The sequence below is a fragment of the Lycorma delicatula genome, chromosome 7, assembly GCF_047948215.1.
Source record: "Lycorma delicatula isolate Av1 chromosome 7, ASM4794821v1, whole genome shotgun sequence".
Lineage (NCBI taxonomy): Eukaryota > Metazoa > Arthropoda > Insecta > Hemiptera > Fulgoridae > Lycorma > Lycorma delicatula.
Genome location: NC_134461.1, coordinates 4,375,661 through 4,398,564, shown reverse-complemented (window position 1 = coordinate 4,398,564; position 22,904 = coordinate 4,375,661). Strand labels below are relative to the sequence as shown.

At 36.6% G+C, this 22,904-nt stretch overlaps 1 protein-coding gene across 3 annotated transcripts in view; it reads right to left on the bottom strand.

Annotated features, from left to right (window-relative positions):
- The window catches only part of LOC142328195 (glycoprotein 3-alpha-L-fucosyltransferase A-like), a 181,231-nt gene that overhangs the window by 60,154 nt on the left and 98,173 nt on the right, over positions 1 to 22,904 (bottom strand). Inside the window, exon 1 of one of the 3 annotated variants that reach the window (XM_075371768.1) lies at positions 2,755 to 2,919. The exons of the other annotated variants lie outside the window; for them this stretch is intronic. The gene's annotated coding sequence lies outside the window, so the exon portion shown is untranslated. Of the gene's footprint in view, positions 1 to 2,754; positions 2,920 to 22,904 lie in introns of those variants that run through there. 3 annotated transcript variants of the gene reach the window in all.

Here is a 22,904-nt window from a genome sequence, read left to right as displayed (position 1 = left end):
ATGTGACGTCATCTAAATCGCGTCAAACTTTGTACACACTAAAAATTCGTTCTTTCACTGTCCTCCTCGCAGAATACTGTCGCTTCAAACTCGCATAATAACTCCTCGCTTAGAACTCTCTCGCAGACCGACTTCTCACAGAACTCTCATCTCGCAGAACTGACTGGAGTATTTATACTCCTATCCTGTTTACCTGCCGGACGGACCCAACTCGAAGAGTGAGAATGATCGTCCGCCCTCCCGTGAAATTCCAAACCTGGGTCCGGTAACTCTTCTCACGGAACAACATCTTTGTAGGTGTATCAGTGGGCAGTGTTACAAAGGACGATTGTACGTCGATGAACCGTCAGATGCAGACAGGGAACGTCGCGCTGCATCCTGCAGGGCTAGAAAATTCCCCGCTACAGTACACCGTGGATAGGTGCTTTTTACCGACCGATGTGCAATCTATCGCAGTTCACATGCCAGAAACGTGTTATTTTGGGCGAAAGAAAATCCTTTTTACGCCACAGAGTCGAAAAGAAATCCTCCGTACTTCATGATACGTGCTGGAACGACAAGCTCGTCGTTTGTTTAGTCAGTTCTTACTTGTTTCACGGGCCGGTGAACGCACAAGAGATGTTGGAGGCACGGTTGATACAGCTTCAAGAGAAGGATCTCGTGGAATCGGTACGTGACAGCAGGATGGAGCACCTGCAAGTTTTGGTGTTCGGTCCACGCGTTTCCGAATGAAACATTTCCTGGACGTTGGATCGGCCGTGGTACTTCAACGTCACCGGCTCCGTTATCACGGTCACCACGAAGTCCTGATCTCACCGCACCAGACAATTCATTACGGGGAATTATTAAGACACACATATCTGCACGTCGCTATACAACAAATGAAGAATTGCTTGACGCTGTCAGGGACGGCTTCAGTAACGTAACACTAGAAATTATCCGTCGCATATCACAGAATACGCGGCGACGTATAGAACGGTGCGTGCAACATGAGGGCGAACAACAGATCCGATGGACCGTTAAAATTAATACTATGTACCGGACGAGTAAATAAAATAATTCATTATTACATCGGATTTTTCGTTTATAACTCCTTATAAAGTTTTAGTTCTAACTTTAGAGGGTACGGTGACTTTCCGATCGACCTGGTATCGGGCTGAATCAATCGATCGGTCCGATATTCAATCTACCGCGCCGAATTTCAGGATCGTATATCAAATCTTTACCGAGATATTTTATCGAATAGATGACCGTCCGTATAACGATGTATTCGCAGGAATATGTTAAAAAGATTTCTATTATTATCTCTCGATCGTTAAGAAATGCAAAAATTCGAGGAGTTATTGTTCTGTTGATAGCGATATTTACCTTTCGATACTGCTGTGTCTTAACGACACAAAATGGGTTGTAACGATTGAACTTTAACTATAAATAAAACCGTTGGGTTTTGCTTATCAGGTAGACCTAACAATTATTAATCGATTTCGTTTACGACAGAATCAAGCCGTGCTATTTTGCTAACAAACGGACTTAATAAAACACTAAGATTGTCATTATTATTAAAAACTTATTACGCTGATGACATCATCAGCGTTAATTCTCAGACTATTGTTTGGCATCCGGAAGTTTTAATGGTGTAAGTCGATATTTAGAATATTAAAAACGGTAACTTATCCTCGTCTTATACTTAAGAACGCGATATCTTGACTAAATAGAACAGTCATACGTTCTTAAATAATAACAATATAAATCTCTAGAAATCGGTATTCCTCAACTTAACAAAATGGGTTGTCAAATGAGAAAATGCCTTTAAATATAATTAAAATAATTTTTTTATCGAGACAATTTTATATTCTGTCGATGAATAATAATACGATCATAATACAATACTAAAAAAAGCAATCTTTAATTTTTTTTAACATCCCGTTCAACGTGTACATGCTCCTTAATTTTCTTTAATTTCTCAGAATTATGATTTATATTTTATTCATGCGTTTTCCTCGTATCATTTTTTATCGTTTAAATTTTTAATTATTAATGGGGATTTTAATCGCGTCTATTTTATATTTTATAATCAATTGGATTTTGTAACGCTACTCCGATGAAGAATTTACTGTGATTTCCCTTGTTTGATTCATCCACGCAGTCGCTGTAATATTTCATTCTTTTATCGGTGAAGTAGCATATCAACCCGTTCTTTAGGCGACGTATATAAATTATTTATTTAGGTAGGTTATCGTACTAATATATATAAATTTGATTGTACGTTTGTTTGTAACTTGATCACCCAACAACTAATGCGCCGATTATTCAGACTCGGTCCTTTTAATAAATTAAAAATTTATTTAAGAAGGAATCGCTTCTGAGACGTAATTGAAACCCGACCGCCAAAGAAAATCGGTATCCACAGTTTAGCATTCAAATACATATAACAGCGACCGCCTTTACAAGAACTATTACCGTAGAACCGTCGACTTGAAAAATCAGCTGATTTAATGTTTTAGTTTTTATAAATTTGCACCAATAAATCTATATTTTTGGATCAAAAATAAGAACGCAAAACTTACCTTTACAATTGCTCGGTTACCGTACGAAACTTTTACAAGTGAAAAAAATTTGTTTATTCTAATTATTAATACATTTGGTTTCTGAATGACATTTTGCGGATAATACATTTTTTTCATAAAATATTTTATTATATAAGTATATATATATATACATATAAAAGCCGAATAGAATATAATAAAATATTACCTGAATTCCATCGGAATCGTATTTCATTTTATTTCTGAGAGGTTTTCTAAACGTCACACGTTAAAGTTTTAATGTTTTCTAATGATATACGCGTATCTTACACTAAAGTAATTTTTTATTTTGGAAACTTACTCCAATACGGTTGCGTAAACATCCCACCTGAAATTGAGCTCTTTAGTTTTATCTGAAGTGGTTTTGTTGCGAGATAAAAACGTTAAAATTTAATTAAATAAAAACATCGATAAAATTAAACGCTTAACAAAGTTATCGTCAAACTCTGTTTAAAATTAATTAATTAATTTAAAAGAAAAATATTTTTTTTTAAAGTTGAGAACGGTAAAAATGTCGAGCGCGCCGTAAACTAAACTGTTCTAATAACACCGTAGATTATTACTACTGTTTTGTACGATCGCTTTAGTTATAAATAATATGAATAAAAAAATGTTATCTAAGAGACAACTTTTAACTTGAACGATTCCAGGAAATGTTCACAAAAAAAAAACTGATTACGGTTTATTCAGGGTCGTTAATGACTACAAAGACGATAAAATAAATCGGAAAAAAGCATATTCATACTATAACGAAACGAGGAAAATGTAACATGTTAACTTTTATCTGCTGATGGATACCTAAAAATTATAAAACCAGTAATCGGTCTACAAGAGTCAAACTTAAAAACCGCGCGAGTCGTGTACGTTAAACGAAGATAAAATATATCGTCTATCTTTGCGGCAGGATGGCTGTGTAGCGGCTTTTCACAAGGAAGGTTCTGAAATGGAATCGCGTTCGGGCAATGGATTTTTCAGTCGCTCTGATATTCATTTCTCGTTAAAATATTAGTATTATCGGGCGATACCCTATCGTTAAATGAATAAATACAAAAACATAACTGACGGTTCTTTGGGAACTATAAATCTTCTTAGGGGAGGTTTGGTCTATAGTTTACCTTGGGGAAAACCGCATAAAAGGTTTTGTCAAAAATCAGCGTAACAATAAATGTTTAATAATCTATCGATAAAGACAATATAACGAACGGTAGTCGTCGAACGGTTTCAGACACAAACATTAGACTTAAAACAGGGAAGTTTTTGACGCGCGTACTAACCCGCAGAGTACTATGCGATGTTACGATTTGAGGAGAGACCGCGTGTTTGTTCGGTTCGCAGCAATGGTGGCTGGACGACTAAAACTTCCGCTTTTTCGTACCTATTTCTTCTCTAAGAAAGATAGCGACCGGTTTCTTTAAATGGAAAATCTAGAAAAAAACGATTGCACACGTCGAGTAACAAAGGATGTTATCGCATGATTTCATTAACATCTAAAACGCGGTCGGCTGTGACACGCCGAGTTTAGATAGACCTCACTTCAATAGATAAAATGATACGCCGTAAACCTGTTAATTATTATCAGGAAGTAGCATCGGTTCTGTTTATGTGTACCAGACCGTTAGAAAAAGTAACTTGAGCATATATGTAGTAATTTATATATATATATATGTATATATATATATATATTCAAGTACACATACAGCTGCTAATGAAAAAGTATATCTGGGTATTCATTTTCTGATTCTACGTATCAAAATGAACAAATAAATTGGCGAATTTTCCTTGTCTCCGCCATTTTGTTTTTTGAAATTTTATTTTGAAGATCTGATTGAGAAATCGTACCGTTTGGCGAACATATTTATACCAATTTTCTCGAATAAATAAAAAAATTATGTGTAAATACGATCAGAAATTTTAAAATGGCGGTCACGTCAATTTTTAATTATTAAATTAAAATAATTTAAATAGTCTAAATTTAATAACGTTGATAGCAACTTTATAAGTGTAATTAATCATTTAATAAACGAAATGAATTAAATTTAGCGACAACAAAAATTAACTTCTCTGAGAGGTGGATTGTTCGTGAAGAATCTTTAGTTTGGTCTGCACGGTCGCATGATCTAAACTTGTAGTTTCTAACTTTGGAATTCCAAAAACGTGTGCCTAACAGTGTACCAAACTCGGTGTCGAAGATCTTTAGAACAAAATCGAAGAAGTTTTTCGACTATCAAAGCTATCGTCGGGGACTACAATGTATATTCACTAATGGATCGCTGAATATTTGCTCTAGGGAAATCGAAAATAAAACTGGCGTATGCAATTATTTGTCAGTTTAACATTTACTTTGTTTAAATGCTTCTTTCTTTTCACTGTTTAGCCTCCGGTAATTATCGTTCAGATAATACATCAGAGGATGAATGAGGATGATATGTATGAGTGTAAACGAAGTGTAATCTTGTACATTCTCAGTTCGACCGTTCCTGAGATGTGTCGTTAATTGAAACCCAACCGCCAAAGAACACCGGTATCCACCATCTAGTATTTAAATCCGTGTAAAAATAGCTGGCTTTACCAGGACTTGAACTCTGGAGCTCTCGACTTCAAAATCAGCTGATTTGGGAAGACGCGTTCACCCCTAGACCGACCCGGTGGATTTGTTTAAATTCTTAAAATTTAAATAAATCTGCTGTAATAACTGTAATTAAATAGAATTTATTAAATCCTATTGTTTTATCGCTCAGTCGTTAAGAGTGGATAGTAAAAAAAGGCGGAATAGATTATTATTTTCATTTATTTTATTATTCGTTTTCAAATAAACAAAAAAGGTCGCCATTTTATTAATGTAAATAATGTATCTACAGTTTTATTAAGTCGTTATCTACCGTTGAAAGTATTAAAAAAAATTCAAATCGATTAATTTAATAGCGGTGGAATTTTGTGGCTGAAAATTATGTAGATATTTTCTACAATAACTACGTTATTTGCCGACAGATTTTCAAAAATAAGTATCAATATAAATAAGTTTGAAACTTTTACCTTTGACACTTCCAAAATGGCGGCCATAAAACTCTTTCAATAAAATTAATACGCTTACTAATTATAGAAAGTATAAGATACTGACGTATATTTTATACTATCCGTACTTTTATTGAATATCGACGCCACACTTGTTCCCTTCAAATCGGTGGCTTTTTCAAACGTATTTATCCATTATTAATTTAAGTGCTACTGCATTATTTCAACTTAAAGATCCAACTTGCTGAGGAGTCTATTATCGCATCGAGTATTTTCTGGAACGGGTTCGCGTCTCCTATCTTGCGACGCCACATGAATTCGGTGAAGTAGGATTCCACGCGGCGCCTGACAGTTTCCTTGTGTTTTTATACCGAAATTTCAGCGACCTCCCCGCAAGCGTTCAACGGTTTGAGTACGGACACCGTTTGAGGATCAAAGAAACGGTACCGATGATTCACAATATAATGACGGAACCCTTCCGTTTCGAACCCATCGCTTTGGTACGGTCGCCAAGAATCTGAATACGATACGCTATCGTCATTAATGTCGCTTCGGTAGCATTCAGCGGGTTCGAATCGATCTGTCGGCAACTTTCACAACGAAACCTCGCCGTTTTTAAGATAAATGCCGCCAAAAAACCGGTACTGAGATCCGTACGTTCACGGTAACACCGAGCGACATTTGATAATACGAAATTCCAGTTATATAGAAGACGTATGACGGTCATGAGGCTGAGGATCCAAGTTTTTAGCCCGTACCGACACGCACATCGACTTTTGACCGGCAAGTACGTTTGTTGTAACGCTATACAACACAGTCGGTTTTGAAGAGACGCTTAGCGTGTCTATTGCGACATTTCCTTGCTTCCGGTAGAACGTCACGCAGTTGCAGGAACCGAACGGAACCGCGTTCGTTAAAATTCGAATCGACAACCGATTAGGGACGTGGCGTAAATTACACGCGTTTTTTTCGTTTTACTTTCATAACAGTTTTCTTCAGTCTTATCGGAATTTGTGTGCGCATTAAACAGTAAGCATTCTTGGCCGATTTGAAGAGTCCTTTATAAGTTTAAATATGTAATAAAATATATCAGGCGAATAATTACAAAGATAAGTAAAATTGTTTTCTGTTTCTAAGAAAACGAGGATAAATGATGTTATATTGATTTTGGACCTCGTAGTCGATTCCGCCATTATAACTTGTAATTACTGATACGCCTCAGTTCTATTTTAGGGCGGAATCTGTTTTTAAAATATTATCGATGACCATTTTAATATTAACCTCGAAGTAAAATTGTTACGCTTTATGCTGATATCGTATTTAATAATTTTTCATGTTCTTCGTGTTCTTAACGGAGCGACAGTTTATTGTCGGCATTTTTATCTATAACCGATATAAAATTTAAATGGATAGGGTTTTATAACAAGAAAAAACATCTAATAGATAATTTAGTCGTGTTTATTGTTAACAATATCCAACCGCAAACGGTAACTGCGGTTTACCTATTTGATTATAATTTATGTATTTTTAATTCTGATTTTCTCTAATATTATAAACCGTCTTGTAATTTTTCATTACCGAAGAAGTAAACTAGTGAATGTCAAAAGCGTTCGATATTTCTTGAAATAAAATAAACTACACGCTAATATTGGTCAATATATAATTGTTCATTTCGTGCTGCCTATAATTGTTGTATGACGAAAACGCCAACTTTTATACCGCTTTTTATAAACGCACAAAAAGAGTACTGCGAGCGAAGACGACTCGGTTAGGAAATGTAAATAATAACTCCGTTTTAAAAAATGATCTGTAGTTTTTTCGCGTACATTTTTTTTACCGCAAGATTTTTTTCCCGAAGATATAGACCGAGTGTTTTCTCGAATGGCATTAAAGAAGGCACCGGGGATCGACCGACTTGACCCGGATATTTTTCACCGTCTATCGCCTGTCATAAGAGAGCCGTTAGGCAGACTGTTCACGGAATGCCTAAGCTGGGACTGCTTTCCGGGTTGCTGGAAGGTGGCTTTGGTGAGGGTACCCCTGAAACCTGGAAAGGATCCTGGTGAGATCGGCAGTTATCGACCCATCAGCCTCTTGCCGGTTCTCGACAAGTCGCTTCAAAGGCTGGTTGTGGAACGGCTCGAAGAAAGCATCGATATGAACTGTATTCTAAATCGAGGCCAATATGACTTCATGAAAGGGGTTGGCACCGAGGATTGCATCTTAAATGCTCTTACCGAGGTGGAAAGCGCCGACTCCAAATATGTTTTGGCTATTTTTATTGATATAGAGGCAGCATTTCCTTCCTTGTTGGAGTTCTGTCCTCTACGCTTTGGAACGCCGCAATGTTCCCGAAGCCCTGCAGACCGTGGTAAGAGACTACTTGTCTAACCAACGGCACTGTTTAAGGATGCGCACCTAGTTGTGGAAGTCCGTCACCAGGGGAAGCCCGCAGGCTTCCGTTCTCTGTCCCCTGCTGTGGAACCTGGTGTTTGACGGATTCCTGGGGTTGACATTCCCAGAAGGGGTCACGGCACAGGCTTTCGCCGATGACTCTCTCCTATTAGTTCGTGGTAATTCACGACCGCAGCTGGAAAGTAGAGCGCAGGCGGCCTTGTCAACCGTCGAGGGCTGGATGGACATTCAAAATTTAAAGATTTCTGTGCCCAAGATGAAGTTTATGCTTCTGAAGGGTGCAGACAAATTATCATGCAGTCGAAACCCCCATATTAAATATAAAGGCTGTGTAATCAGCCGAGTGAGGGTTCATAAGTACCTAGGTGTTTTGTTTGATGATAAGTTGCTTTTTAGTAACCATATTAAGCAAGTTGCGGCGGACGCTGTCTCTGTGATGCACAAGCTTAGGAGGATTGCTCGGAAGGATTACGGGCTGTCGCGCCGCCAAATGTACTTGGTGTACCGAGGCGTTTTCGAAAGTATGATCGCATACGCGGCGCCAGTTTGGGCGCATAGGTTGGAAAGAAATAGACCACTGCTTCAAAGTTTAAGGAGTACCCAGCGCAGAGCCATGATAATATGCACTGGTGTATTTAAAACAACCTCCTACGAGGCTACTACCGTATTGGGAAAGGCTCTCGCAATCGATTTAGTGGTGAAAGTTCGAGCGGTCATGTGGAAGTTGCGAAGAGGTCGGGAGGCCGAGGCATTTGGGATGCGGTTTCGAGCCGGGCCAGAACCGGAGCGGAACGGTGATCACAGTGCACCGAAACAAAATTTCGTACAGTTGCCCATCTCCCGTCTGCGGAAGAGGCTATGGAGCCTCGCGATGGAGGCATGGCAGCTTGAATAGCACACCACGACTAACGGAAGATCGTTGTATAGTTTTATACAGGATCTGGGGGGATGGTATGCCTCGAGTTCGTTTTTAAGGGCATCGGGTGCCCAAGTGCTCACCAACTATGTAAACCTGAACCAATATCTGTTTCGGTTTCGCCTGGGGGCTGATGAGTTGTGTGTCTGCTGGGAGGTCCAGTCGAACTTGCATATGCTGTTCGACTGCCCTGCTCTTGGGGGGGCCAGAGACCGAGCACCCTGGAACTTACAGGTCAGGGGGAAACTTGGCCGCTCACAAACGGCGAGTCAGTGTGGCGAGAGCCGCATTGTCGGACCGTGTGGGAGTTCCTCGATGAGGTCGCTATGTTCAACCGTCATCGGTAATTTTAAGGGTTAATGTAATATAATGTAGACTCCTATAGCTCTGCTGTGGAAGGCAATTCTTGAAAATATGGTTGGCCATCAGCCAAACTAGCTCCAAGCGCTGTTAAATGGTGGACAGGTACTAGCTGGCATTCAGCGACCGAGGCGTGGCAGACTAAATTGCTGCCTTTTATTTTTCTATAACTAGCGTTAGTTTTAATGGTAACAAAGGGTGCGCCTCCCCGATTTAGTTTTTATTGTTGACAAGTGAGCGATTGGGACACTTAGGCGGGTGCTGTACGGCACCTTGCTTAATTCGTTCACGCAAGTTAGGTAGCTCATTAGGAGCGATTAGGAACGAGGTCGTTTTACCGTTTTTAGAGGCTCAGTAGCCGTTTTGGCACGGAACATTTGGTCTATGCTCTAGGGCGACCGAATGGGGTGGTGGTGGGAGAAATGCCAGTTACCGCAAAATAACGAAAAAGAAGTGTTCATGATTTTCACGCTCTGAATCGAACGTGCAAATTTTTCGGTATTATCTTAATGATCTGTGCTGTCGAGCGGATATGGCCGAACATTTCGAAGTCGATAGAACCGCTGTCGGAAAAATTTTGAAAACGCATAAACGCATAAAGTTAACGAACGTAATGCGAAGCGGCTCAGTTTTCCTAAGATCGGGAAGAAGTCGACGAAGGACAAAAATCGGTTATCGCGTTTTAAATTTTTTGATCTAGGGGCATCGGACTGTACCCGGAAAAAAATAAATCTGAGAAAACGATTTCACCGGCGACTTTACGAATAACCCGGTTTACTCGTTAATTAATTTTCCCGGTCGCTTAACTAGATTACGTTTTCTTTTCGATTCGGCTTTAATATTATTTACAATTTTTTTGTAGGCGTTCCGTGTCGGTTCTTTAGAGGGCACGGTTTTCGGTACCGTTAGGTACGGTATTTTTATCAGGAAGACCGATTAAATATTTTCTACCGTTTTCATTTTTTAAAACTTAAACATACCGATAGAATTAAGTTTTATCGTCATCAGATGCTAACGATTTCAGCTTATTATTTCGAACGAACTGTACAAACCGATTGCGCAGGATTATTAAAATTTAATTACGCGCATTTTTGCTTTCCCGGCTATAGCTCTGATAGCTGCGGTAGTATACCTGTAATGGGAAACCGTAGCTATAGAACAAAATGTCGGGTTCTAGGTTTTTAAAAATATCGACGTTTTATCACGTTTTAAAATATCGACACCTTTAGATTAAAAGACAAAAAAAAAATTGTTACAGAAGTTTCCGAAAGATATGTGTGATCGCGTGTCGGTCTCTATTTTGATTAATATCTCCGGACCGGCTAGAGATAATTATTCGAAAACGGCTTAAAGATTTCTATATGACGGGTATTCCTGGATTGAAATTTTAGAAAAGAATTAAAAAACAGGAAAGATAGTTTGCGGAAATTTTGACTTTTTGAATAAGGATTGTAGAAAATTGAGTTTCAATAGAACGAAAGAATTAACTTATCTAAAATTTTAAAGTATTAAGTGGGTGGGATTTAGCGGTGATGGGTATTCGGTAATATTTTTAATCAGATTTTCCCTAATATTTCGAAGAAACTTTAACGAGTAAAAGTTGAGATTTGGCATAAATATTTGACTACATATATGTAAATATATATATATACATATTGACTACTAATATATTGACTAATATTGACTACATATATATAATATATATATATATATATATATATATATATATATATATATATATATATATGTGTGTGTGTGTCCCACCTTTGCCCGGCTATCGGAAACTAGCGTCAAGGTACCCGAACCTTTTTTTTTTTGGTAAACTATCAATATTTTTAGCTTTTGTAAATAACACGTATAAAATTATCCCGACTTATTGAAAAAAATTACTATAATAAATAAACTTTAAGTTCCGTAAAACGACGAGAGCAGTAGTTAAAATATCATTTTCTGAAACTTTAATTTTCAATGTTGAAAATGTGATTGTATTTCGTTTTAGACGACACGGGAACGCGTTAAAGATTTGAGAATTTTTAAAACAATTTAAGACGTCTGATAAGTCGCGACTGTTGTTAAAAATGTTATATGAGGTAGCGGTCGAGCAAATTTTAAAACGGGACCCAAATTATTTTATTAAAACTTCTCTCATTTTTTTTAATAATTATACTCTGAACGAGGTATAATTTTCATCATAAAATCGCCGGTCAGTAATGGTACAACTGGAACCCAATTTTTTTACTTTAAACTGTTTATTTTCTAGGTTTTAGTCTTAATACCGCACAATTTTTAAGGTAAAGCGTTATTTCGATCCAGAAATCCGTTAAATCGGTCCCGAATTTGTTAACCGAACGTTTTGATATTTTTCACGATCGTAATCTTTAGATTAATCTTAAGATTAATAATCTGAAAACCCTATCGTGTATACGAAATAAAAATTTATCGACGGCGAAGCGGGAAAGTTACACAAACCTCTACCGTCAATTTTTTTAATAGACATTGATAAATTTAGGTTAGATTGTGTAAATAGGTATACATTTTAGTCGGTCGACACCGATTATTATCAGCGCTCGTTTATCTATAGTAAATTATAACTTTTATAAAAAGCTGTACTTACTTTCGCGTACCGATTCTTACTTCGCTTAACGAGTATCTACTCCAAGTACATTCACTCCATTCACCTAGCGCTGCGTTAACTTATTTATATTTAATGTTTTCCCGTCCCGTATTCGGAGTAGGTTTTTTCTTTGTAAAAAGCACTTGTGCGCATGCGCGGATTTGGTTGTACAGTGCTTCTCTACCGATCGGTTACTGTAGGGTGTGTTCGTCGAGTGTTTTCGCAGATGTTTTTGTTTCTTTACTACGGATTTTTTTGTAATAGATTAATTTTTGAAATTTGAAACCTAGATATTTGCTATCCGGATTATTGAAATAAAATGAATTATTATCCTGCTATTGGAATCTACCTTTAAGTAATGGAACTAATATTATTTTTGTAATTTACGCAAATATATTTTTTCTTTTTTAAATAATTTAAATTTACTTTATTATTTTCACAATCCGATTATCGCGTTTGTATTTCACTCGTTCACGATTATATTTTCTATATGTATTTTTTCAAATATTGTTTTATTTTCCTAATGTGTAGGTTGCAAACCGCACAAGTAGCTACCGATAAGAACCTCCCCCTCACTGAGACGTCGATATTATGTGTGTGACATGTAAATGAGGTGTTAGTCTTTTACAGTCAGGCCGACCTTCCTGAAACGTGTGGTTATTTGAACGCCGGCCTTTAAAGTACACCGGTATCCGTTGTCTAACATTCAAATCCGTATAAAAGCGACTAGCTTTTACTAGGATTTGAACCTTAGGACCATCGACTTCAATTGTTGAACAAGCGATTTCATTTTCAAATATGACAAATCGAAATTTGTAATAATCGATTTCTAGAAAAATCGACTTATTTAAATTTCAAACGTTTATTTACCTTAATTTGTTTTTAAAGGTTATTACGTTTATTTTTCTGAATACGATCGGCGTAATTGTGTAATTAGAATATCGTTTAATGTATTTATGCGCTTGAAAATCTTCCTGATGTTTTTTAATTATATTTTTTAATTTTTTAAAATTATTATTAAAAATACTCCAATGAAATTTGTTGTTATTAAAGTAATTGATTTAAAAAAAACAATTAATTACATTATAAAAACTAAATCTGCCGCTAGGGATGATGTGCTTGCGATTATCGATACCGTCTCTAGAATCAGTCGGCCCGATTTAACGCAGTGCAAAATAAACGAATAATTATTACTTATACTATAATTATATTTATTCGATCCGGGAAGGAAATGAAAATAAACAAAATTGTCAGCGCATAATTTTTCAATCTACTTCAACAACATATTTCAGCCGTTTATCGACCGATTCTATCGAACGAGGTATCATTTTATTCTCTCCTTTTTTTCTGTTTAGCCTCCGAAACCACGTAAGGAGGATGAATGAGGATGACATGTACGAATGTAAATGAAGTGTAGTCTTGTACAGTCTCAGTTCGACCGTTCCTGAGATGTGTGGTTAATTGAAACCCAAACTCCGAAGAACACCGGTATCCACGATCTGGTATTTCAAATCCGTATAAAGGTAACTCTCGACATCGAAATCGGCTGATTTACGATGACGAGTTAACCGCTAGACCGGCCCGATGAGATTATTCATAATAAAAGGAAAAAATATTTTCCAAAAAAATATATTTCGATAATCTAATATTTACGGATTAACGATTAATAAGATTAAATGGCCGCCATTTTAGAATTTTCAAAACTAAACTTTTCAACTTTATTTTGCGGAAGACAATGTCAGGTACATTTACATAAAATTCCGTTTATAAATATACAGTTTTATTAAATGGCGGCCAAAGGGAAAATGAAATAGAACATCGGATTCACATCAATCTTTTATTTATTTTGATGTCCTGAATCCGTTCCTCTTCGGATACCTGTACACACACACACACACACACACACACACACATATATATATATATATATATATATATATGATTTTCATAAATTATGGCGATCCTTAAATAACTATTTTACACCCAAGACTACATGACCGACGATAACTATGGCATTCTAAATAGAAAGAGTGATGTGTGACAAATCATTTTATAGGACATCGAAAAACGAAACAAAAAATCATTCGAGGATAACTGTAATCAAAATTGCGCCATTTAATATTTCTCACAGCTAGTTTCAAATGTTGCCCACAGTTTACCTCAAAAAGTGGTTTCATATCAAAAAGTAATTCGTTTTTGAACTATGTACTAATACCGCTTTTTTTAAATCATCCGATCGGTGCAATGTCACTTTGAGTTCATACCTTTGAACCACTCTCCTAGGTCTGCCTGATATTTCGTTTACGTTTTATTTTGTAGTTTGATAATTTGCGGTATTTAATTTTGATCTTCTATTTGATATTGTAGTCTGTAATTTGTTTTTAGAATAGACATCTTGTTTTCGTCGGTTGCCGTTGGTTACTTTGTTTACGACAATCAATCGGTCCATTTTTTTGTTTGGATAGTTTTGTTTGATTTACTTTGTTTACTTCTTTGTGTTGCGTTTTAAGGACAAATCCTCGCATTGTAAAAGATTTTCATCGAAATTTTGGTTAATTTAACCGACTCAAAAATATGAGCAGCTCGGATGAGTCTGCTAGGAGACGAGAAAATCAAATTAAGGCGGAGCGATTTGTAGCATCTCAGATAGCAGCGGACGAAAGGAGGAGGATGATAAGGGAGGCTAAGGCTAGAGAAGCTGAGGAGAAGTTGCAAAAAGAGGCAAAATTGAAATTGCAACAGGAAGCTGAAGAAGCTCGTCTGAGGTTGGCCCAAGCTGCTGAGTATGATAGTAGTGACGCCTTTGATGGTGACATTGTAAGTGTACCCGGTGCAGCGAGCGGGTCAAGTAGAAAACAACAGCGGCAGCAACTCGAACGGGATGTGTCAAAGAAGGCAATCTCTGGTTCTTCCTCGACCGGTGTTAAACAGTCGAGTAAGCCCAGGAAGATGAAGGTTGTCGACAGTACCTCTCGTCCCAGTACCTGTTGTACCTGACAGTACGTCAACGTTGATGAGGTTGACGTAGTTTGTACATCGCAAGATAAAATAAAGGAGAAAGAGCAGAGACACGAGGGAGGGAAAGGAGGACTCTGGTTCGGACTCGGATGATGGGCTCATTGAAGAGTTTTTTGGTGTTGTTGTGGGATAGACTAAGTCTGTTTTACCTCCCTTGAGGGCCAAAAAGGCTGAGGTCGCTTTTTTGAGGAGATTGGAGGCACAATTGATCTCCACCGATCTGGTCTCCGACGAGGTAGTGACTGAGCCGGTAGATATGTTCAACGGCTTGATGTACTGAGGTTGAGGAGTTCGTGGGAATTTTACAGAACGTTAAGGAAAAGAGCGTCGCCTATATTCTGTCTCGGCTAAGGAAGCTGCGGTTTCTACATCTGCCGACTGTGAAAAGGAGCTATAGATTACAGGGGTTTATCGAAGGGTTTAAGGCCTGGATGGCTGAGCGGGCTAAAACCGATTCGTTACAATCCACTTAGAAGCTGGAACCTGACGTAGTTCGATCAACGGTGTCATAAAACCAAAGATTTTGTTAATAGACAAACAAGTTTGTGTCACTTGTGCGGCCTTTAAGGGCGAAATCGTAGAAAAGTTAGAGACCAGGAAGAAAGGTCTGAGGATTGTTACCGTCAGTGATACACCTAGAGGAGTTATGATCGTAGCAGATAGTAGCGAGACGGAAACCCACCGGGTTGGTCTAGTGGTGAACGCGTCTTACCAAATTAGCTGATTTGGAAGTCGAGAGTTCCAGCGTTCAAGTCCTAGTAAAGTCAGTTATTTTTACACGGATTTGAATACTAGGTCGTGGATACCGGTGTTCTTTGGCGGTTGGGCTTCAATTAACCACACATCTCAGGAACGGTCGAACTGAGAATGTGCAAGACTACACTTTATTTACACTCATACATATCATCCTCATTCATCCTCTGAAGTATTATCTAAACGGTAGTTACCGGAGGCTAAACAGGAAAAGAAAGTAGCATGAAGCGTAACGAGCGGATCGGTCAATATCCCGTTAAGACGGTGGCCACCAAGTGATTGAGACCACGAATGATTGCGTATGATGTTCCTCGCGTCACAGAGGAAAAAGGATTTTTGGAAGCAGTACGGGTCCGGAACACAAAATATTCTGCAGAGGAGTTTTCCACCAAGATCAAGCAGTTGTCCGAGCGGGTAGGAGAGAAAACAGCACAGTTCACTACGTCGTTGAGTGCGATAAGCAGCTGCAAGCTGCTTTTGCTGCGAAAGGTGTGTTTTCATAGATTTTACATCCTGCAAGATTACGGATTATTTCAATTTAACACGGTGTTTTAGGTGTTGCGGTTTCGGGCATGTGGCGAGAACTTGTACTGGTAAAGAGCTTTGTTCTCATTGCGGCAAGGGAGGCCACAACGCCAAGGACTGCTCGGTACGGAAGGACTGGGGTTCATCTGTGTGTGTTAATTTTTTGCGTGTTGGGAAGCCAACACAGCACACTTGGGTAGGTCGGACAAAAATGTCCGGCGTACAAGCGTGCGCGGGAGTGTTAAGCAGTCAAATCGATTTTTAGAAGCTGACAGTCCCGTGGAAAATGGTGAGGGTTTTTTGGTGGTGTTCTTTGGCTGGTTTTTAGGTTATTGTTTTTGTTTTACATTTTTCTTGTTTTGTGTTTTCCTTTTAGAGTTGCAGTCGGTGTAAGTTTTTTCTTGTTTTTGTAAGAATCGGTATTTTTTGTTTCGGAATAGTCGTTTTGTTTTATATTTTTGTTGTTTTGTGTTTTAGCTTTAGTGTTGTTGTTTTATGTTTCTGTTATTTTGTCGACATTGGTGTTATTGTTCTTGGAATAGTTGTTGGTGTTGTTGATTTGTATCCTGAGTTACTTCAGTGATTTAGTTTCGTTTACGTTTTGTTCTTTGAATATAGTATTGGGTTCTGATATTTGTTGTTTTCGGTAGTTGTTTTCTTTATATGCGTCCGGTTATCGCTCATGTTTCTGGTTGATTTTCTCTCAAGTTCTGTTGCAGGTTTACGTCTCTGCTTCTGTTTTTTGGTGTCGATGATTTGTTGTTACTTTAGTGTTTTTTATTTACGTTATGGTTATGTTATTATCTGTATTTTTCTTTACGATTAGTTCTGTTTCTGCGATCGTAGCTCAAGATTTGTATGTGTGTCTGTGCTCACGCGCGCGCGCGTGGTGTTTATTGTAGTTAAATACGTTTCACGGGTCGAAGGGTGAAAGACAGCTCTCTGGGGAGCCGTCGTTTGTCCGCGATTGCGTGGATGGGCGACGGTGGCGAAGCACAGTGAGTGTAGATCCCTCTGGCCCAAAGGCGCTTCCCGGGGACATGCTGTGCTTAATTGTGAACCCGGTCTCGGGAAGGGAGGATCAGCGGAACTTGTTAGCGAGTCCGACACTCCGCCCGTAAATGGGGTTCCTCAGAATCATCGGGAAAAAAACAAAATACGTTTCGCTAAGTGTTTTTACGTCATTTAAATCTATTTAAGATCGCATTTACCGACTGTATTGTTGTTAACGTGTGAATAATAGTTAAACAGGAAAAATGAATTTCTTAATTAAACGAATAATTAATTTTGTTAGTAGAAGAGTAATTATCTGTTTCGTTTGTTATTCTGAACGTAAGTGTTTATTTGTAATGTTTGCATATGTTGTTTACGTTTGTATTTTTCAGGCGTGAAATTTAAATTAATTTTTTTTTTTACTTATTTCCATTATCGGCACACTATGGATATTTAAAACGTGTTCATTCTATATAGTATTATTGGCAGACGTAACTTTTTATTTTTTACATTCGTGTAAAAGATTTCGTGTACAAGATTTCATGTAACTTCATCGCTTTTACTTGTTCGTTTGCCTTTGAACTTTAATTACTATATTTTCTGTTATATTTTTTCTGAATCTTAATCGTTCTTTTAATTTTAAAAATATATTTTTTTAATTTTAAATCTGTCTTAAAGGTACAATATTTATTTTATAATTTATTAAAAATAATTTTCTTAACGAAAATCATATTTACCTCGTCAGTAGTTTCTCCATTTTGAATCTTTAACGATTTGTTTTTTACAGATTCATAAAAATACACGTAGATAACAGTAATATCGCTTATTTGTTATAACAGAATCTGGACAGTTAGAGAGTCCCCCTTTATGTCGTCTCTCGGTTAACGATTTTTTTACTTTTGATTTTATTACAACAATGCGTTAATGGAAAACATTTAATTCTTCTCTAAATCACCGATTCTCAAACGGCGGTACGCAAAGACACGGTATAAAAAAAAAACCATTATAATAAAATATTATTGGTACCACAAATATTTATTATTAGTAATATTTATTTATTATTATTCGTATTATTATTAACACGCTGGATCGCAGTTCTCAAACGTTCTTTGACGTGGTATATACAGATACATTTTACCGTGCGATTCCTTTTCGATTAATTTGCGGAAATTATTTTTGTATAACGGTAAGAATATCAGTTATTCGGCTAGCAAGAACGAACACGCACCGCCAACGGATTCTTACATGTCGGAGACATGTAACGACCTGTCTGTCCCGTGCATGCACGTGAATGAACAAGTTTCTTTACGGCCATTATGAAGGAATCGCCGTACTTTCCTTCAACAGTTGAGCGCGTGGTCGGTGGTTATCCTTCAGATAGACGTATGCAGTTGCTTTCGGATTTTAGTTCAGATTTTTAGTAGGATTAAAAGCCCCCTTTCGCGATACGTATCGCGAAAGGAACTTTTTTCTTATTTACATAGTTATTTACGTACTTTTCTTGACATAATTCGGTTTAGTTTAATCAACGCGGACACGTTTTTAATATAAACTTACTAGGGCTTACTAGAGCGACGACAGAAAACATCATCGGTTTAACTTTCGAAAAAGCATTTGCGGTAGACCAAGAACGTTTTCCTATTAAAATACGAAAAGTTGTAAGGGAATTCTATCGCATCAATAATGAATTTTTATTTAATTTGTTTTTACTTTTCCGGTTATGCAGTTGTACCGTAATAGCTATACGAGACGTAGTACTCAAAAGAAGGTATGCTAATCGGGTAAAACTTTGCACGTCTGGCTTTTTTTTTAGATCTTGAACTTTCGTGAATCCCTACTCTAAAATATCCCTATTTTAGTAAATACAATTAAAAACTTCGGAAAGATGTATTATTATTATCTCTGTCGGCCTGTTTTTTACATATCTCCAGGCTGGACAGACTGATTCCGATGAAATTTGTCCCGTTAATTTCTGGCGTTGATGCCGTTACATTTTGGTAACAAACGATCAATGGTATGGGGAATACGTCACCGATTTCAAAATTCTATTGAAAGGGTAGGTAAATCTCTTGAAACCATTTAATGCTCCCGTGTAGTTAAGTTAAACCCACCGGGTCGGTCTAGTGGTTAACGCGTCTTCCCAAATCAGCTGATTTAGAAGTCGAGAGTTACAGCGTTCAAGTCCTAGTAAAGCCAGATATTTTTACACGGATTTGAATACTAGATCGTGGATACCGGTGTTCTTTGGCGGTCGGGTTTCAATCGGTCGAACTGAGAATGTACAAGACTACACTTCATTTACACTCATACATATCATCCTCATTCATCCTCTGAAGAATTATCTAAACGGTAGTTACCGGAGGCTAAACAGGAAAAAGAAAAGAAAGGTAGTTAAGTTAAGTACTTTCTTTAGTTTTATTAAAACCTTTTTCATTTCTGAACTCGGTCATATTTTTGTAATAAATAGGCGATTCCATTATATTAGTATATCAATTTGGTTGCGTATTTGTGCGATTTCACTCAGGAGTAAGGGAGGATAATAAGCCTAATTTTTTGTAGTTGTTTTTTTCATTATTGTTTTGCTTCATATCTTCAAAATGTACCGACCGTTTTTTGTGAAATTGTATGATACAAGGTGCGTAAAAAGGGAATTTTCCAGTATTTAGAATTTCGACGTTACGTCTCTCACATCGGTACAAGAAAATAATTCTTTTAAACACAGGTACAGAAAAGTCTTTTTACCCGGCCGTCTGCTTTTTTTGTTTATCTCTGGAACGAACCGAGTTATTTTAATGAAACTTGGCTTGGAATAACTCAAAATACTTAAATGGAAAAGTAGGATTAAAACACCGTTTTAATGGGCATTGAAAATCGATTTTGTCTTAAAAAAATTGAAACTCCGAACAACCCTAATCAAAATGGCAGCCATTTAATATTTTCTCAGTTATTTTCGGAAGTAATCTTCAGTAGATTCCAAGTAGCGGTCTCATTTTCTTTTTAGGAAGGAAGGATTTGCAATTTATTTATTTAGCGTTTTACTGTTAAGACATTAAGTCACATGAAGAATCTTTTGAAAGCCGGCTGTAAAAATCATTAAACGGCCTCCCTTTTGATTGTAGTCCGAATTATTTACAACTTTATTTATAACGCTCTTCAAAGCGATATATCAAACCATACTCTTTCCGTTATTCATTTGTTGAGTTACCCATTTGTTGGGAAGGGGCTCTTGTGACTGCTTGAGATGTGGTTGTCTCGTACCAAAAAATAGATAGTTTCGAGGCAGACAAGGGTTTGTTAAATTTCATTTTTTTCTACGTTTAACTGTTAAAACGTTATTTAAGTGTTTCCATTCTTTATTAACAACCTATGTATACGCATATAGTTTTTACTATCCACGATTATGATATTAATAATTTTATATAAAGTAATTATATCACGATTATTTTGTTTGACGTCGACTTTTTATCTTCCAAGGGACAAATTACACGTTTTTATTTATACGCATTCTTATTTGTATTCGATGAAAAAATAAATTTAAACAACGATTTTAATTCGACATTTTTAGTAGTTAAATAAATAACGACAAGATAAATCTTTAAACGATTCGGGTATAAATAACTGCAGATGTAACAAATTTTTTTTTAATCTTTTTAATCGCAATAAAGCGCGTATCATTTATGCCGATTCGTAGTGTAATTTCAGTTTTGAGAATTAGGTTTGGAAATAACGAAACGATTCTCTGAATTTTCTTAACGATTAGATATCGACACACGACTACGTCCTTTAACATTTGCGGTTTGTTGTGTCTGTCTTCTCTCTCTCCCTCCTACGTGTGTTTGTGTATGTTAAATATCGAGAAAAAGCAGAGAATGGAAGCGGGTACTGCTGTTCCTATAAATTGTAAATGCTATTTCTGTTCGACCTTGATCCTTCCCAACGGCTGACATACCGATTCTACTACTGCCTACAAGTTTATGTGTATATTGCACCGGGTCCTAACCGGCGTGACGATCCAGTAACGTTTGATAATTTTTTTTTTCTTACTTAAAAAACCTAAATGACCAAAGCTTTATTGTTATTATTATTATTTTGAAGGAAATTTAGGATTAGCCGGATTTTATTAGATATTTCAATCGGTTTTTAGGATGCAAAAACAAGGCCGTCCATCAATTACGTAAACATAATGATGGTTTTTTAAGGAATGATTTTTTTTCTATTTTTGCAGGCGAAGGATTTTTTTGGAAAAATTTAATTATTTTAAAAACTGTAACCGTAAACTACCTAATTCATTTTTACTTTCCCGACTACTGCAGCAGCGTTCCTGTTAATAAGGGAAAGTATAACAAACCGAAAAAAATTCGGTTTCGGTTTTTTTTGTTGTTGTTGAAATATCGACTTTTCAAGAACCCCTTAATCCAACACGTAAAGATGTAGTATGTAGCTACGTAATGTGCCGTTTATTTTAATCACCACCTCCGGACTGGTTCAGCATAACTTTTTTGAAAAAGAATCAAAGAATTTCTATTTGTGGGGATTGATGGCATCAAATTTTAACAAAATTAAAAACAGGGAGGGGTATTTTTCTACAGTTTTAATTTTTGACTTTACGTGTAGCGATCGTAGAAAATTGATCTGCAGTACCGTGAAAGTATTTGTTCGGTTATTTAAAATTCTAAATATTATGTTTTTAAATCTAATATTATTTTTAAACAGATTTTGTATTATCATATCTCGAAACCCCGTATCTTGAAATTTGGCACATCTATCTAACTATACACGTCCCGGACTTCGCCTGATTCTCAGTCGTCGAACAAGCAGGCAACACGGTAACTATGTTTTTATCTTTTTTCTTTTAGTAAATTAGTTTACTTTTAGCGTTGTTGAACGTTATCCCGCGAATCAGAAATTCAATATTTGAAATTTGGTGCTGACTTATAAAAGCGAACGGTATCGATGCCTTTCAAACGGGTTAGTGACAATCTATAAAGAAAAAAAGAAACTCTTACATTTTTTGAAAGAAATCAGGAAAAATTACAGGGAAACGTGCAGCGAATAACAAAATTTAAGCTAAATAAATAAAAAATAATTTTTAAAAACGCGTAAATAAACTTCAAAACAAATCTGATTTAAAAACAAATAGTCGTTTTTTCAGATATTCTTTAACGAATCAGTTCTTACGGGGGGCGTATAAGTTTCTCGCTGTGTGTTATATTAGTTTTCGATATCTGTATGTCATGTGCTATTGTTCAGAAAATTGCCGTAGGATGGATGCGACGCTCGCTTACATATTAATGTTCGATGAGCTGAAATTAGTGAATGCAGGAAACATTTCCTGTTTTTGTTTTTTATTTAATTCGATCAGATAACGTGCGCGGTGGTTTCCTTATCGGTCGGATCAGATTGGATCATCCGTTTTCAACGTGTACGTTCCGATTAATTTTTATAAAAACGAAAAAATTTTTATTTTCCACGAATGTATATAATCTTGATTTTATATCGGAAATTATTTTTATTTTTACTAACCTGTAATACCTTCTACAGTTTTCATTACGTTAAATTTACAACCTGTTTTTTGTAACTTTTTAAAAATTATTATCGATTTTGTAAAATAAAAATTATATTTCAGTCGTGTACTTTATTTAATAGTATACTACCGTAAGTACAATTTTACCGTGGCAGATTTTGTTGGTTTAATCGTAAGTATATATTTTTT